At 47.2% G+C, this 17,159-nt stretch overlaps 1 long non-coding RNA gene across 1 annotated transcript in view; it reads right to left on the reverse strand.

Annotated features, from left to right (window-relative positions):
• Nucleotides 1-10,304, reverse strand: part of LOC141207944 (uncharacterized) — a 48,680-nt gene extending 38,376 nt beyond the window's left edge. Inside the window, exons 1-2 of the long non-coding RNA XR_012278217.1 lie at nucleotides 10,233-10,304; nucleotides 6,932-7,000 (exon numbers count right to left, since the gene is read on the reverse strand). This is a non-coding gene — a long non-coding RNA (uncharacterized lncRNA). The remainder of the gene's footprint in view (nucleotides 1-6,931; nucleotides 7,001-10,232) is intronic.
• Nucleotides 10,305-17,159: the final 6,855 nt, after the last annotated feature.

Raw genomic sequence — 17,159 nt, forward strand, 5'->3', positions numbered from 1 at the left:
TACTGTCTGCTGAGCTGTGTATCTAATCCTATCCGGTGTGATACTGTCTGCTGAGCTGTGTATCTAATCCTATCCGGTGTGATACTGTCTGCTGAGCTGTGTATCTAATCCTATCCGGTGTGATACTGTCTGCTGAGCTGTGTATCTAATCCTCTCCTGTGTGATACTGTCTGCTGAGCTGTGTATCTAATCCTCTCCTGTGTGATACTGTCTGCTGAGCAGTGTATCTAATCCACTCCTGTGTGATACTGTCTGCTGAGCCGTGTATCTAATCTTCTCCTGTGTGATACTGTCTGCTGAGCTGTGTATCTAATCCTATCCGGTGTGATACTGTCTGCTGAGCTGTGTATCTAATCCTATCCGGTGTGATACTGTCTGCTGAGCTGTGTATCTAATCCTATCCGGTGTGATGCTGTCTGCTGAGCCGTGTATCTAATCCTATCCGGTGTGATACTCTCTGCTGAGCTGTGTATCTAATCCTATCCGGTGTGATACTGTCTGCTGAGCTGTGTATCTAATCCTATCCGGTGTGATACTGTCTGCTGAGCTGTGTATCTAATCCTATCCGGTGTGATACTGTCTGCTGAGCTGTGTATCTAATCCTCTCCTGTGTGATACTGTCTGCTGAGCTGTGTATCTAATCTTCTCCTGTGTGATACTGTCTGCTGAGCTGTGTATCTAATCTTCTCCTGTGTGATACTGTCTGCTGAGCTGTGTATCTAATCCTATCCGGTGTGATACTGTCTGCTGAGCTGTGTATCTAATCTTCTCCGGTGTGATACTGTCTGCTGAGCTGTGTATCTAATCCTATCCGGTGTGATACTGTCTGCTGAGCAGTGTATCTAATCCTCTCTCATGTTATGTCTTCATCTTTTAATATTTCTAACGGCACCAGGCAGGGATGCCCGCTTTCCCCTCTCCTTTTTATTCTTACACTAGAACCTTTACTACAAAAGCTCAGAGAGGAGGGGAGGATCGTTGGCATCAAATCAGCTGGTACTGAACATAAAATCGCAGCATACGCAGACGATCTACTGATCATGACCTCTAACCCGAGAATATCTGTCCTAGTTATCCTGACATTACTCAAGGAATACGGTGCACTATCAAATTTTAAGGTGAATCTTAGCAAATCTCAAGTTTTAAATATAAATATCCCAGAACCACAAAAAACACAAATGGCAATCGGGTCCCCCTTTACCTGGTCCCCCCCATCAATACGTTTCTTGGGAGTTGAGATTTCTCCAAACCTACAAGAACTTTATAAGTTAAACTTCCCACCGCTATTGCAGAAAATCCAGAAACTTACCCCCAACTGGAATATCTCATACATCTCCTGGTTGGGTAGGAAAAATCTCCTTAAATGTATGATATGGCCAAAAATAACTTATCTAGTGCAAGCCCTTCCAATCCACCTACCTAATTCTTTTTTCATTGACATACAAAAACTCCTCAGCCGTTTTCTGTGGCACAACCAAAAACCCAGACTTCCCTTACAAATATTATCCCTCCCACACTCTGAAGGAGGTATAGATCTGCCAGATCTAAAGATACTTCAACAAGCCACTCATCTCCAAAGAGTCGTGGATGGATCAGGCTCCCACCACAGAAGCAATGGATTAAAGTAGAAGAAACAATCCTTAAATTCCCCCTTAGACAGCTCATCCTCACGCCCTCAAGTAGTACTAGGTATACATCAATTAAAAACCCTTTCACCGCCACTACTTTTAAAATCTGGTCCAATCCCCATATAAGACAAATATGCTCCCCGTTTCCCTCCCCTCTCCTACAAGTTACAGACCTAGTTCTCTCCTTTCTCCAGCCCATAATGCCACAATACACAACTCAATTCGCAACTTGATAACACCACTCCAAAAAATTACAGATAATGGGGTCATGCCCTGCTTGGCAGAACTCAATCAAATGCTAGATACTATCTCTTTTCACCCCTTTATGTACCAGAAATTTATGTCTAACTTAAAACTAGTCTTTAAAACTCCAAATTATATTAGGGAAATGACTGATTTTGAAAAACTTATAGCTGCAAAAAACCCCTAAAAAAGAACGTTATCAGCTCTACAAAAACAATTATGCCTAGCCAGAACCCCTAAGAAACTGCCATATGTAATGAAGTGGGAACAGGATCTGAATAGGCCTTTCACCCCATCTGAAATTAAAAGATTACTACTAGCACCTAAAGTCTCCTCTAGATGTGTTAGAGTACAAGAGAATGGCTATAAAGTTCTCTCCAGGTGGTATATGACTCCATCAAAACTTCAGAAATGTTACAAAGGACTTGATCCTAACTGCTGGAGATGCTCTTCTGATGTGGGCACTATGCTCCACATGTGGTGGAACTGTACATTGATTAAGCCCTTCTGGACAAAAATAATTCAAACTATTAGGCTGAGTTCACACGATGCGTTTTTCGTGCGTTTCCGCGGCGTTTTTGCAGTTGCGTAAACGCCGCGGAAAAGCATGAAAAACGCATGGTAGAAGGGAAGCAATGTTCCCCAATTGAAATCCGCATGTACTGTGCCCATGATGCGGATTTTTCCTGCGGCCAGCAGGGTATGACGAGAGGTGAGTATTTCAAACACCGTAAAGCACGGGGGGGGGGGGGTTACACCGGGCCCCCCCAACTCACAGGCCCAATAGCGTTCCAGTGTCCCCAACTGTGAGTGGGGCCCCCCTCTTGCCCGGGGCCCTGGCACTTGCCCTGGTGCAATGGGTGGATATGCCGGCTCTGGCCCTGTAGCTGGTGCAGGATCAGTCTGGGGCAGGGGTCTGTATAGTAAGGTCTGAAGTGTCTCTATCTCAGGTCCGATGTGATTTGAACATTCATACAGATCGAGAGCCGATGATCTCACACTGACAGCACGACCCCAACCTGCTTGAAGGGTCCATCTGCTACAATAAATCTTTCTGATCCTCAGCAGAGCGACCATAGATAACATTCAGGATCTGGCCCTGGACTTGTCAGGAGGTGAGCAGCATCCTGCCACTTCCACACTCTACAAAAAGTATAAATCTCCTGTCCTGACCACTATCCGGAGCTCAGGCTAAGGCCACGGCCCCACTATCAGTATTTGGTCAGTATATTTTCTCAGGAGTGGGAGCCAAAACCAGGTCAGTAACAATCAGAGAAAAGGTATAATAGAAACAAGTCACCAATTCTGCATTTATCACCAACTCCTGGTTTTGTCTCCCACTCCTGTGATAAAATACTGACCGAATACTGACCAAATACTGATAGTGTGGTCGTGGCCTTACAAGAATCAAAGATGTCTGCCCTCTCGTACTGCTCAGCGGCTGAAGCTTCTCTCCGGCAGGCATAAGAACGTGGCCTGTGCCTGCTGTTCTGGGCTGCAGATGCCCAGCTGGCACATGTACACAATGAAAGATACAGGGCCGCCCTGCAGTCTGTAAAGAAGCAGCTGCTTGGCCACCGGCTTGGAGGGCATGTGCCCCTCTGGCCCACCTCGCCCCTGGTCAATATGATACCATCTTTTTCATTAGCTGGTGAGGTTAGAAGAAATTTCACTCCAAGACAGTGGATTTTGTACTTTATTCCAGTATACTTATACATAGAAAACATGGCAATGAAAAACAAGTAGATGCACGTGCATAAAAATGTCCCAACATTAATTAAAAAAGCCTTTAAGATACAGATAATACTTGTATACAAAAATATTAACACATTCTCAAATTGTATATAAAGTGCACAAAAGTCAATAGCCCTGACATATAGTGTACACAGGGTCCCCCACATGGTATACACAAAATACAATGTCATCCAGGAAATAACAAAGAATAACAAATACATTTAATCTATTCTGAAATCCCATGTCTATGCAAGATAATAATATGTAAAATTCTACAGTGTCAAAGAAATGAGCTAGAGACTACTACATGGCGATGATGCCTCCAAACAAGATAATGCCCAGCTAATGCTGTAAATGATACAAATATTACCAGTCACCCAATTAGACACATGAGGTCCGGGCAAGTGATTTTCTACAGTTCATTGACCTCTATGATGACATCTAATATTTTCAATCATTTATAGAGCGGGGTACATTGGGCCTCATTAATAAATCTGCTCACTAGAAAACTAGTAGCCCATACTAACCAATTAGAGCTCAGCTAAGGTTGTTTTAACTGACCTGGAAAAGTAAAAGCTGTTCTGTGATTGGCTGGGATAAGTAAAAAGGCTGTTTTAATAAATGATTCCCAATGTACCAAGCCCCGCCATAAATGTTATTGATTACAGTAGGGGCCACAATATCCCATGTGTATAGTCATCACATTCATCTTATTGTCAGCGGTTACCTTGGGACATGCTATATTGAAATGTAAGATGATATCAGTGAGGTCCATGAGGCAGAGCAGTGTGTGGTACGTGTGACATTTCCTAATATCGAGCAATCAATACTGTACCTTGGTCTGGAATGCAAAGTCTGCGTGGACAAGGAAGGGGCTCCCAGATGCCAGCTGTAAAACCCGTCGCTCCACCATCACACGCTCATCACCGTCAGCAAGCAGGGCTCTTTTGCCGATGATCTTAACAGCAAAATGTTTGCGGGTAGATGAATCTTCCGCCAGCAGGACCGTTCCATAGCATCCCCGGCCAAGCACTTGATGGAATAATAATCTCCTCTTGATGGTATCAGAGACTGTGCTTTTGGAGCCGGTTGGCCGAACACCGCTGCTTCCTTCAGCTTCTTCAGCCTTCTGCTTTAGATCCATGGGTTTCTGTCCTAATGTAATCCTTCTTCTTTTCTTCTCCTTTTTGTCCCCTGATGAGATGAAGATGGCTCCTCTCTTCTTGGCTCCCATCTTCTGACTTTCTACCTTCTTTTCTTCCACTTCTTCTTTCTTCTGGACTGGTGGTTTTGTCCTGTTGACTGAAGACTTCCTCTCATCATCAGATGTGTCATGGGAAGGTCTTAGTCTCTTCGCTCCTTCTCTCCTCACCACGTTCTCCTCTACTTCTTCTTTCTTCTAGACTGGTGGTTTTGTCCTGTTGACTGAAGACTTCTTCTCATCATCAGATGTGTCATGGGAAGGTCTTCGTGTCTTCACTCTTTCTCTGCTCACCACAATCTCCTCCTCTTTTATATCCATATTATTGCTTTGCTTAGAGTTAGCCGACATCTCCTCCACTGTTGTTGGTCAATTCCAACTGTCACTTCCAACTGTCACTCAGTGCATTTCATATGGAATCATCATGCATGCACCACCACTGGTCATGTGATCAGCATCTGACCAATGATATTTAAGAGATAAATGAACATTAGCTGAGATTAAATATTCAGGTAATATTCAGATATTCTGTGGAACACAAGGTGCCACATTTACTAATAGTAATAGAACTGCACTAAGTCGCCAATTTAATTTACATTGTTACTACAGAGCATCAGATGAATGTAATATAATAAATATTAGCAAGATGTATGATTTCCATCCACTCTACGTATCATAGAAATACAGATGTACTATCTTTTTATATAGAGATGTAGCAGAAGCCATCCTGATTGTTTGCAGCATGCTATGGTGATAGAGAAGCATGCATGACTGTGCCATGCAAATGGTGAGGAGCACCAAAATGGGACATATGATTCACGTAGCCAGGGGCGTAATGTCCGCGGTCGCAGTGGCAGTCACTGCGACCGGGCCCAGGGGGGGTTGGGGCTTGTAAACGGCAGCAGAAATTTCAACAGGATGTGTGTATCGCAGGGCACAGTCGCTTCAGGTCCGTGCGTGACAAATCAGGGGCGGGCTGGGGCGGGGGCAGAGCCGGACTGGGGTGTCTGGGGCCCACCAGGGACATTGACTCCAGGGCTCCTGCCCATCACTGTGCGCTCACCAGAACTGCGATGTACAATTACTGTAGTTTGCATTAAAGGGTTTTTATTGGTGAAAACAAGTTATCAGCGATGCACAGGTTGGGAAGGGGATCACTTATTTATTGGTGGAATCCGCACTGTCAGAAGATTGTGGCACTTTGAGTATTTGGTGAGATTTTTACCTCAGTATTTATAAGACAAAACCAGGAGTGGAGCAATCCGAGGTCATGTTTTATGCATTTCTCACCCACTCCTGGTTTTGTCTTATAAATACAGAGGTGAAAATCTCACCAAATGCCAACTTGCTTTCTCTGGTGAACCTCTGTAACTGCATCTCTGCTGCTGTGTAATAGTCACAGGACAGGGAGGGGTTAAACATCCAAGTATTTAATATCTATTGGAAATAAAGAGGTTTCCCCTTATTGATATCAGATAAAACAAATGACCAACCACAATCCACTCTACCAAGACCAATATTACCAGATAGAAGGCAGAAATACCACCACACCGTGACCAGATCACATATTACCACCACATAGTGCCCAAATAATGCCACATACAAGGCACAAATACCGCCACACCATGACCAAAGCACATAATATCACCACATAGTGATCAAATGCTACCAGATACAAGGTATAAATACTGACACACCATGAGACCACATATTACCACCACATAGTGACTGAATAATACCACATAGAAGGGACAAATATCGTCATGTCATGACCAAAGCACATAATGCCACCACATAGTGACAAATAATGCTAAAATAATAAAAATGTAAAAAAGCTCAGTATATTGGGTCAGTGTCCAGGTTATACAGTGATCACCAGTGACATTATGCACAGGAGCTCTGTATATAGTGTACAGGTTATACAGTCATCACCAGTGACATTATACACAGAAGCTCTGTATATAGTGTCAGTGTACAGGTAATGCAATGATCACCATTGATATTATACACAGGAGCTCTGTATATAGTGTCAGTGTACAGGTAATACAGTGATCACCAGTGACATTATGCACAGGAGCTCTGTATATAGTGTCAGTGTGTGTGTATAGGTAATACACATACTCACCAGTGATGTCTCTAGGTGAAATTCTTTATCTGCAGACCGATATATCACATCTTCTATGCGGACTTATCTCTGCAGAAAATAACAGTTAGCTATAACTGATCACTTCCAGAGCACAAGCCACACTTTTCCCAAGATTTCTACACTGCATGAAATGACAAAATGCAACATAGTGCCGCACTACACAGTAAAAATAAAACACAAAATACATTTAGGGACTCCATCTTTAATAAAAAAAAAACATCATGAGAGATCAGAGATTATGGGGCCCAGTCAGGGATCGTACATAGAAATCATGTGGCTCAGTCAGCGGCGTACATAGAGATCATGGGGCCAATCAGGTTAGGGGTGTACATAGAGATCATGGGGCCCCCTCAGCGGCGTACATAGAGATCATGGGGCCCAGTCAGCGGAGTACATAGAGATCATGGAGCCCAGTCAGCGGCATACATAGAGATCATGGGGCCCAGTCAGCGGTGTACATAGAGATCATGGGGCCCAGTCAGCGGCGTACAAAGAGATCATGGGGCCCAGTCAGCGGCGTACATAGAGATCATGGGGCCCAGTCAGCGGCGTACATAGAGATCATGGGGCCCAGTCAGGGATCGTACATAGAGATCATGGGGCCCAGTCAGCGGCGTACATAGAGATCATGGGGCCAATCAGGTTAGGGGTGTACATAGAGATCATGGGGCCCAGTCAGCGGCGTACATAGAGATCATGGGGCCCAGTCAGCGGCGTACATAGAGATCATGGGGCCAATCAGGTTAGGGGTGTACATAGAGATCATGGGGCCCCCTCAGCGGCGTACATAGAGATCATGGGGCCCAGTCAGCGGAGTACATAGAGATCATGGAGCCCAGTCAGCGGCATACATAGAGATCATGGGGCCCAGTCAGCGGTGTACATAGAGATCATGGGGCCCAGTCAGCGGCGTACAAAGAGATCATGGGGCCCAGTCAGCGGCGTACATAGAGATCATGGGGCCCAGTCAGCGGCGTACATAGAGATCATGGGGCCCAGTCAGGGATCGTACATAGAGATCATGGGGCCCAGTCAGCGGCGTACATAGAGATCATGGGGCCGAGTCAGCGGCGTACATAGAGATCATGGGGCCCAGTCAAAGTCGTACATAGAGATCATGGGGCCCAGTCAGCGGCGTACATAGAGATCATGGGGCCAATCAGGTTAGGGGTGTACATAGAGAACATGGGGCCTCCTCAGCGGCGTACATAGAGATCATGGGGCCCAGTCAGCGGAGTACATAAAGATCATGGGGCCCAGTCAGCGGCGTACATAGAGAACATGAGGCCCCGTCAGCGGTGTACCTAGAGATCATGAGGCCCCGTCAGCGGTGTACCTAGAGATCATGGGGCCCAGTCAGCGGCGTACATAAAGATCATGGGGCCCAGTCAGCGGCGTACATAGAGATCATGGGGCCCAGTCAGAGGTGTACATAGAGATCATGGGGCCCAGTCAGCGGCGTACATAGAGATCATGGGGCCCAGTCAGAGGTGTACATAGAGATCATGGGGCCCAGTCATCGGCGTACATAGAGATCATGAGGCCCCGTCAGAGGTGTACATAGAGATCATGGGGCCCAGTCAGCGGCGTACATAGAGATCATGGGGCCCAGTCAGCGGCGTACATAGAGATCATGGGGCCCAGTCAGGGATCGTACATAGAGATCATGGGGCCCCATGAGGTGAGGCTCACACCTCCCCAGTATGGTGACCTCAGGGAGGTCTCACAGGACATCACAGGCCTTAGTACGAAGCAATACTAGAAGACTTGTGGAATTGCTTCATACTAAGGCCTGTGATGCCCTGTGGGAGCTCCTGAGGGCACCATACTGGCGAGGTGAGATCCTCACTTGGCAGTAGTAGGAGCAGCATCTCCATAGTGTGGCATTCACATCACACTACATGCTGCACTGTACAGGACTCCCAGCCGGCAGCAGGACAGATGAGGAGGTAACTGTCTGGCACCAGCGCCGGACTGGAGTACCTGGGGCCCACCAGGAAAAAATCAATCTTGGGGCCCACCAGCACCATGCAGTTACCGTATATAGGAATAACATAAGTCCACAAACTCTTTCAAAATGAATCAACTTTATTAACCAATAAATCTCTGCTGCTGTGTAGTAGTCACAACACAGGGAGAGGTTAAACATCCAAGTATTTAATATGTATTGCAAATAAAGAATGTTCCCATTCTTAATATCCGAAAAACAAATGACTGACAACCATCCACTATACCTAGACTAATAATACCATATAGAAGAGAGAAATACCGCCACACCATGACCAGAACACATACCACCACATAGTGATCAAATACTACCAAGTACAAGGTATATATACTGCCACACCATGAGAAGACCACATATTACCACAACATAGTGACTGTCTGAATAATACCACATACAAGGGACAAATACCGCCACGCCATGACCATGGCTCATAATGGCACCAGATAGTGACTGATAATGAAAATGTAAAAAAGCTCTGTATATAGAGTCAGCGTACAGATAATGTAGAGATTATCAGTGACATTATACACAGGAGCTCTGTGTATAGTGTCAGTGTAGAGGTAATACAGTGATCATCAGTGACATTATACACAGGAGCTCTGTATATAGTGTCAGTGTACAGGTAATACAGTGATCACCAGTGACATTACACATAGGAGCTCTGTATATAGTGTCAGTGTACAGGAAATACAGGGATCACCAGTGACATTATGCATAGGAGCTCTGTATATAGTGTCAGTGTACAGGTAATATAGTGATCACCAGTGACATTATGCATAGGAGCTCTGTATATAGTGTCAGTGTACAGGTAATATAGTGATCACCAGTGACATTATGCACAGGAGCTCTGTATATAGTGTGAGTGTACAGGTAATATAGTGATCACCAGTGACATTATACACAGGAGCTCTGTATATAGTGTCAGTGTACAGGTAATATAGTGATCACCAGTGACATTATACACAGGAGCTCTGTGTATGGTGTCAGTGTACAGGTAATACAGGGATCACCAGTGACATTATGCACAGCTTTGTATATAGTGTCAGTGTGTGTGTGTATAGGAAATACAGGGATCACCAGTGACATTATACACAGGAGCTCTGTATATAGTGTCAGTGTACAGGTAATACAGTGATCACCAGTGACATTATACACAGGAGCTCTGTATATAGTGTCAGTGTACAGGTAATACAGTGATCACCAGTGACATTATGCACAGGAGCTCTGTATATAGTGTCAGTGTGTGTGTGTATAGGTAATACACATACTCACCAGTGATGTCTCTAGGTGAAGTTCTTTAACTGCAGACCGATATATCACATCTTCTATACAGGACTTATCTCTGCAGAAAATAACATAGTTAGCTATAACTGATCACTTCCAGAGCACAATCCACACTTTTCCCAAGATTTCTACACTGCATGAAATGACAAAAAAAGAAACATAGCACTGCACTACACAGTAACAGTGCTCCAGTGTCATTCTGTGCCTGCTCATCTGTCAGCAGACATATTTGTCTGATGGCAAAGATCTAAGAGAGATGAAGACAGAAGACCTATGGATTCCGTTGGGAGTGAGGATTTTTCTTTATTAAAGATGGAGTCCCTAAATGTGTTTTATTTTTAATAATAATAAAAAAAAAAAATTCTGTCTTTTTTTTTTCTGTTTACTAGAAATTGATGGTGGCTATGTCTAATTTGGCGTGAAACCATGAATTTCGGGCTTAGTACCAGCTGATAAGGCAAAGATGGCCTGGTACTAACCCTATTATTACCCAGGGTGCCACTCACCACCAGGGCCGCTGGAAGAGCCGGGTAAAGCACTTGGAAATGGTGCCATGATGAATGCGCCATTTTCAGGGGTGGCTGTGGGCTGCGATTTTCAGCGTGGAGGGCCAAGAACGCTTGGGCCTTACCATGCTGCGAATCCCAGCCCCCAGCTGCCTGGTTTTATCTGGCTAGCGATTAACATATGGCGGGAAAAAAAAAAGTTAAGTTTAAAACAAATATTCGGCTTCTCTGTCTTTTGATCGCCAGCCAAGGTAAAGCCAGGCAGCTGGGGGTGGCAGTACGTAGCTGTCTGCTTTATCTGCGGTGAGAATCAAAAATTCATTTTTAAAATTTTCTTTTCACACTTTTATATGTGACAGACCCAACAGTCAATCGCAGATGCGGTCAAAGAGGATGGGCGTCTGTGATTGGCTGTTTGAGTAATGTACAATCAGCCCATACATTCTAGTATGGTACTATGTATGGGCTGCTTTCAGGTTACTCAAGCAGCCAGTCACAGATGCCCATTCTCTGTGTCAGCGTCTGTGATTGGCTGTTGGGACTGTCACACATATAGAAGTGTGAAAATAAATAAATAATAAAACAAAAATGACATAGCACTCTGCAGAAATTTTGATTCTCAGCGCAGATAGAGGTGGCAGCCCGTAGCTGTCTGCTTTATCTGCCTGGTTTTACCTTGACTGGCGATCAAAAGTCAGGAAAGCCCAATGTTTTTTTTAAATTATTTAAAAAAATAATTTAAAAAAAAAAATGCGTGGGCTCCCGCCATATTTTGATCGGGGGGGCTGGGGGCTGGGATTCTCAGCATGGTAAGGCCCAAGCATTCTGGGCCCCCCACGCTGAAAATGGCAGCCTGCAGCCACCCCTGGAATTGGCGCATTCATCGTAGCGCCATTTCCAGGCACTTTATCCGGCTCTTCCAACGGCCCTGGTGGGGGGTGGCACGCTGGGTAATAATGCAGTTAATACCAGCTTTGTATTATCAGCTGGCACTAAGCCTGAAATTCATGGAGTCACGCCAAACTAGACATGGCCACAATGAATCTCTAGTAAACAGAAAAAAACACAACACAGAATTTTTTTTTTAATAAAAATAAAACACAAAACACATGTAGGGACTCCATCTTTAATTAAAAACAAAACCCTTGCTCTGACGTAATCCACGGATCTTCTGTCTCCAGCTCTGCTACATCTTTGCCATTAGACAAATATGCCTGCTGACAGAGATGAGCAGGCACAGAATAACACTAGAGCACAGTTGTCAGAGAAGTGCTCAGCTGGCCTCCAGCCGCCGACCATGTTTTCCTGTGCGTTGCAAATAATGCATACTTTCAAACGCATGCCTATTTTTGCTATGCAAGTCTACGGTACATTGCGTCTGCGCTGATTTACAATGGATCCGTTGTAACGCACAGCATAAACGCAATGTTAACCCAGCCTAACAGCAGCGAGAAGGGGAGACGGAGCCCTGGAGACCGCCTAGTCAGTCTACTGCTGGTACTATCATGCCCATTGCCCAGTATGTACTGCCAGCCTCTGTGGTATTAGCATTCAAGCTCACATGGCATGTCCTGCCAGCCTGCCACTGGTGTTAGTACTAGCATGATAGTACCACACCACCAGTGGCTGGGTAATGGGCATGCATGATGGTACCACCAGTGGCTGGGTAATGGGCATGCATGATGGTACCACCAGTGGCTGGCAGGACATGCTGGGCATGATTCATGCCTAGTATGTCCTGCCAGCCTCCTTGGTACTATCAGGCCCACCCACTATGTCCTGCCAGCCCCTGGTGATAGTACATGCTGCTGGGCATAGTACCAGTAGCCAGAGGCTGGCAGCAGGACATGCTGGGCAATGGGCATGATGATAATCATGCCCATTGTCCAGTAGTATTTACTGCCAGCCTCGGCCAGGGGTCCTCCCAGTCCCCCCTCCCCCCTATCCCTTCCTCCCTCCCCTCCCCGTTTCATACTCACGCGTGGAGATGAGCTGCAGCCGCTGCCTGGAGCGACGCAGGGTCCGTACTCCACAGCGCGCACAGGAAGCAGTCCCAGGGCGATGACGTCATCACCCTGAGACTGACCTCCTGCGCACGCGCCGGCAGTGTCGCGCTGCGCAGAGGAGGCAGAGGGCCCATCACTAATCATATCGGCAGTGCTGCGAACCGGGGGGGGGCCCTCTGTTCTCTGTACAGGGCCCAGGAGGTGTAGAGGGGCGGGGCTTGTGGAGTGGCCATCGGGACCCGGGGGTTTTCCCGATCCTCCGGTGGGCCAGTCCCCCCTGCAGAGGGCCATATGTATACATGCAGGTCGGCCACATCCCAGTGGTGCAGACACATCCACACTGCACCCTGTATACTTGTGCACTGCCGTCTGCTGCAGTGGTAGGAGCCGCCTGAATGCATCTTCTTCCTGCCGGAGAGGAGCTTGTGGGCCTGTGCGGTGAGGAGGTGGACGCTGCGCACCTCCTGAGAAGTATATGGCTCTCCATGTATCTGTGCACATAGTATACCACTCTAGTGTATAGCAGAAAGGAGACATCGACCAGAAGAGTCCAGGCATGTGGGTGATGCTAATAATTATTATATTGATAACCAGGTGGAAGAGGAGGAAATGCAAAAAAAGGGGGGAATTAAAAACTATACGCAAAGGGGACGTCGAGACAGGAATTACAATTAACACCAGTGGGAATGGATCATGATTAGAACAGCAAAGGGATAATACTTAGAATCAAGCCACAAATTAATCCAGTATATAAAAATATATATACATATCATTAGTTAGATATATCTGTACATATGATTGTTTAATTATCATAAACTTTACATAAAGTGCAAGTGCCTCCAAAGAATAAATCTACATAAATTATATATCTCATATGTGAACAAATACAGGTGTTTCTCACTAAATTAGAATATAATCAAACAGTTATTGTTTATTTCTGTTAATGCTGATGATTATGGCTATACGAGTTTCACTTTTTTGTATTGAAGAACTGAAATAAATTAACTTTTTGATGATATTCTAATTTAGTGAGATGCACCTGTGTATGTATATATACAAGGGCTGGTCCCTTATTATTTGGATGTCGGTGTGAATCCTGTAGAGAGTAGTGCACTGACTTGGGCAGGGCCGGCGTCAGCACCCAGCGCACCCGGGCAAATGCCGGGGCCCTGAGCAGGCAGAGGGGCCCACTGGCGGTCGCGCACCCCGCTGGGCTATGGGCGGAGGAGAGCGGTGTCAGCGCCCGCCCTTCTCCGCCGCTTGCTCAGGGCCCCGGCAGCCCGATACTTACCTCTCCCCGTGCCTCCGCAGATCAGCTGTCTTCCTGCTCTGCGCTCCCTGTGACGTCTCAGGTCAGAGGGCGCGGTGACGTCTTTACACCGCGCCCTCCCCTGAGCCGTCACAGGGAGCGCTGAGCGGGAAGACGCCGACAACGCTGGAGTTCGGAGCCGAGCAGCGAGCGGCAGGCAGCGGGCAGCAGGTAGCAGGTGAGGAGAAAGGAGGTGAGTATTTGATTTTTTTTTTTTTTTTTTAATGTATGGAGGCATGGGGCATTATAAAGAGGGGAGGGGGGGCATCCTGCATGGAGCATTATAAAGAGGAGGGGTGACAGCCTGCATGGGGCATTATAAGGTGGGGAACAGCCTGCATGGGGCATTATAAAGAGGGGGGGATTCCTGCTTGGGGCATTATAATGAGGAGGGGTGACAGCCTGCATGGGGCATTATAAGGTGGGGACCAGCCTGCATGGGACATTATAAGGTGGGGAACAGCCTGCACGGGGCATTATAAAGAGAGGGGGGGACATCCTGCATGGGGCATTATAAAGAGGAGGGGTGACAGCCTGCATGGGGCAGTATAAAGAGGAGGGGTGACAGCCTGCATGGAGCATTATAAAGAGGAGGGGTGACAGCCTGCATGGGGCATTATAAAGAGGGGGGGCAGCCTGTATGGGGCATTATGTGGGGGGTAACAGCCTGCATGGAGCATTAAAAGGGGGGGGCCTGTATGGGGCATTATGTGGGGGGGAACAGCCTGCATGGAGCATTATAAAGAGGGGAGGGGGGGCATCCTCCATGGAGCATTATAAAGAGGAGGGGTGACATCCTGCATGGGGCATTATAAAGAGGAGGGGTGACAGCCTGCATGGGGCAGTATAAAGAGGAGGGGTGACAGCCTGCATGGGGCATTATAAAGAGGAGGGGTGACAGCCTGCATGGGGCAGTATAAAGAGGAGGGGTGACAGCCTGCATGGGGCATTATAAGGTGGGGAACAGCCTGCATGGGGCATTATAAAGAGGGGGGGATTCCTGCTTGGGGCATTATAATGAGGAGGGGTGACAGCCTGCATGGGGCATTATAAGGTGGGGACCAGCCTGCATGGGGCATTATAAGGTGGGGAACAGCCTGCACGGGGCATTATAAAGAGAGGGGGGGACATCCTGCATGGGGCATTATAAAGAGGAGGGGTGACAGCCTGCATGGGGCAGTATAAAGAGGAGGGGTGACAGCCTGCATGGAGCATTATAAAGAGGAGGGGTGACAGCCTGCATGGGGCTTTATAAAGAGGGGGGGCAGCCTGTATGGGGCATTATGTGGGGGGTAACAGCCTGCATGGAGCAGTAAAAGGGGGGGGCCTGTATGGGGCATTATGTGGGGGGGGACAGCCTGCATGGAGCATTATAAGGGGGGGGGCAGCCTGTATGGGGCATTATGTGGGGGGTAACAGCCTGCATGGAGCATTAAAAGGGGGGGCCTGTATGGGGCATTATGTGGGGGGGGAACAGCCTGCATGGAGCATTATAAGGGGGGGGCAGCCTGTATGGGGCATTATGTGGGGGGTAACAGCCTGCATGGAGCATTAAAAGGGAGGGGCCTGTATGGGGCATTATGTGGGGGGTAACAGCCTGCATGGAGCATTATAAGGGGGGGACAGCCTGTATGGGGCATTATGTGGGGGGTAACAGCCTGCATGGAGCATTATAAGGGGGGGACAGCCTGTATGGGGCATTATGTGGGGGGTAACAGCCTGCATGCAGCATTATATGGGGACCGGTATCCTGTATGGAGCGTTATATGGGGGCCACTATCCTGTATGGAGCGTTATATGGGGGCCAGTATTCTGTATGGAGCCTTATATGGGGGCCAGTATTCCGTATGGAGCCTTATATGGAAGCCAGTATTCCGTATGGAGCCTTATATGGGGGCCAGTATTCCGTATGGAGCCTTATATGGGGGCCAGTATTCCGTATGGAGCCTTATATGGGGGCCAGTATTCCTTATGGAGCCTTATATGGGGGCCAGTATTCCATATGGAGCCTTATATAGGGGCCAGTATTCCATATGGGGCCTTATATGGGGGCCAGTATTCCGTATGGAGCCTTATATGGGGGCCAGTATTCCGTATGGAGCCTTATATGGGGGCCAGTATTCTGCATGGAGCCTTATATGGGGGTCAGTATTCCGCATGGAGCCTTATATGGGGGTCAGTATTCCGCATGGAGCCTTATATGGGGGTCAGTATTCCGCATGGAGCCTTATATGGGGGTCAGTATTCCGTATGGGGCCTTATATGGGGGCCAGTATTCCGTATGGGGCCTTATATGGGGGCCAGTATTCCGTATGGGGTCTTATATGGGGGCCAGTATTCCGTATGGGGTCTTATATGGGGGCCAGTATTCCGTATGGGGTCTTATATGGGGGCCAGTATTCCGTATGGGGTCTTATATGGGGGCCAGTATTCCGTATGGGGCCTTATATGGGGGCCAGTATTCCGTATGGGGTCTTATATGGGGGCCAGTATTCCGTATGGGGCCTTATATGGGGGCCAGTATTCCGTATGGGGCCTTATATGGGGGCCAGTATTCCGTATGGGGCCTTATATGGGGGCAAGTATTCCGTATGGGGCCTTATATGGGGGCCAGTATTCCGTATGAAGCGTTATATGGGGACCAGTATTCCGTATGGAGCCTTATATGGTGGCCACTATTCTGTGTGGAGCGATTCACCGGTTTCTGAGCTATTGTGGAATTTACAATAGATATCACTCATGAAGTGAAATCTTTGCATTGTACTATATATATATATTTCTCCGCCGTATCTCTGCATCATGAATCGTGGTATGTGTTAAAGGGGCCCACTGAGACTCTTTCGCCCGGGGCCCAGAAAAACCTGGAGCCGGCCCTGGACTTGGGCATATGTGCTGTTGACAGATATATATTTGTATCCACTTTAAGCGTTTTTAAAAAAGGTGACCACATGTGCATTGTACTCACGCTATAGCAGATGCAGATCCCACTCCTGATTGGCGTCCACCCGATGTATGTTTCGGCTTCTTGTCTTCGTCAGGGGGTGGCATCATTCGGAAAGAGCTAAAAGTTAAACGGCCAACTATAGCCAATCAG

Source organism: Phyllobates terribilis, unplaced genomic scaffold (genome assembly GCF_046119375.1).
Source record: "Phyllobates terribilis strain yellow unplaced genomic scaffold, ASM4611937v1 Scaffold_168__1_contigs__length_4147262, whole genome shotgun sequence".
In the NCBI taxonomy this organism is placed as follows: domain Eukaryota; kingdom Metazoa; phylum Chordata; class Amphibia; order Anura; family Dendrobatidae; genus Phyllobates; species Phyllobates terribilis.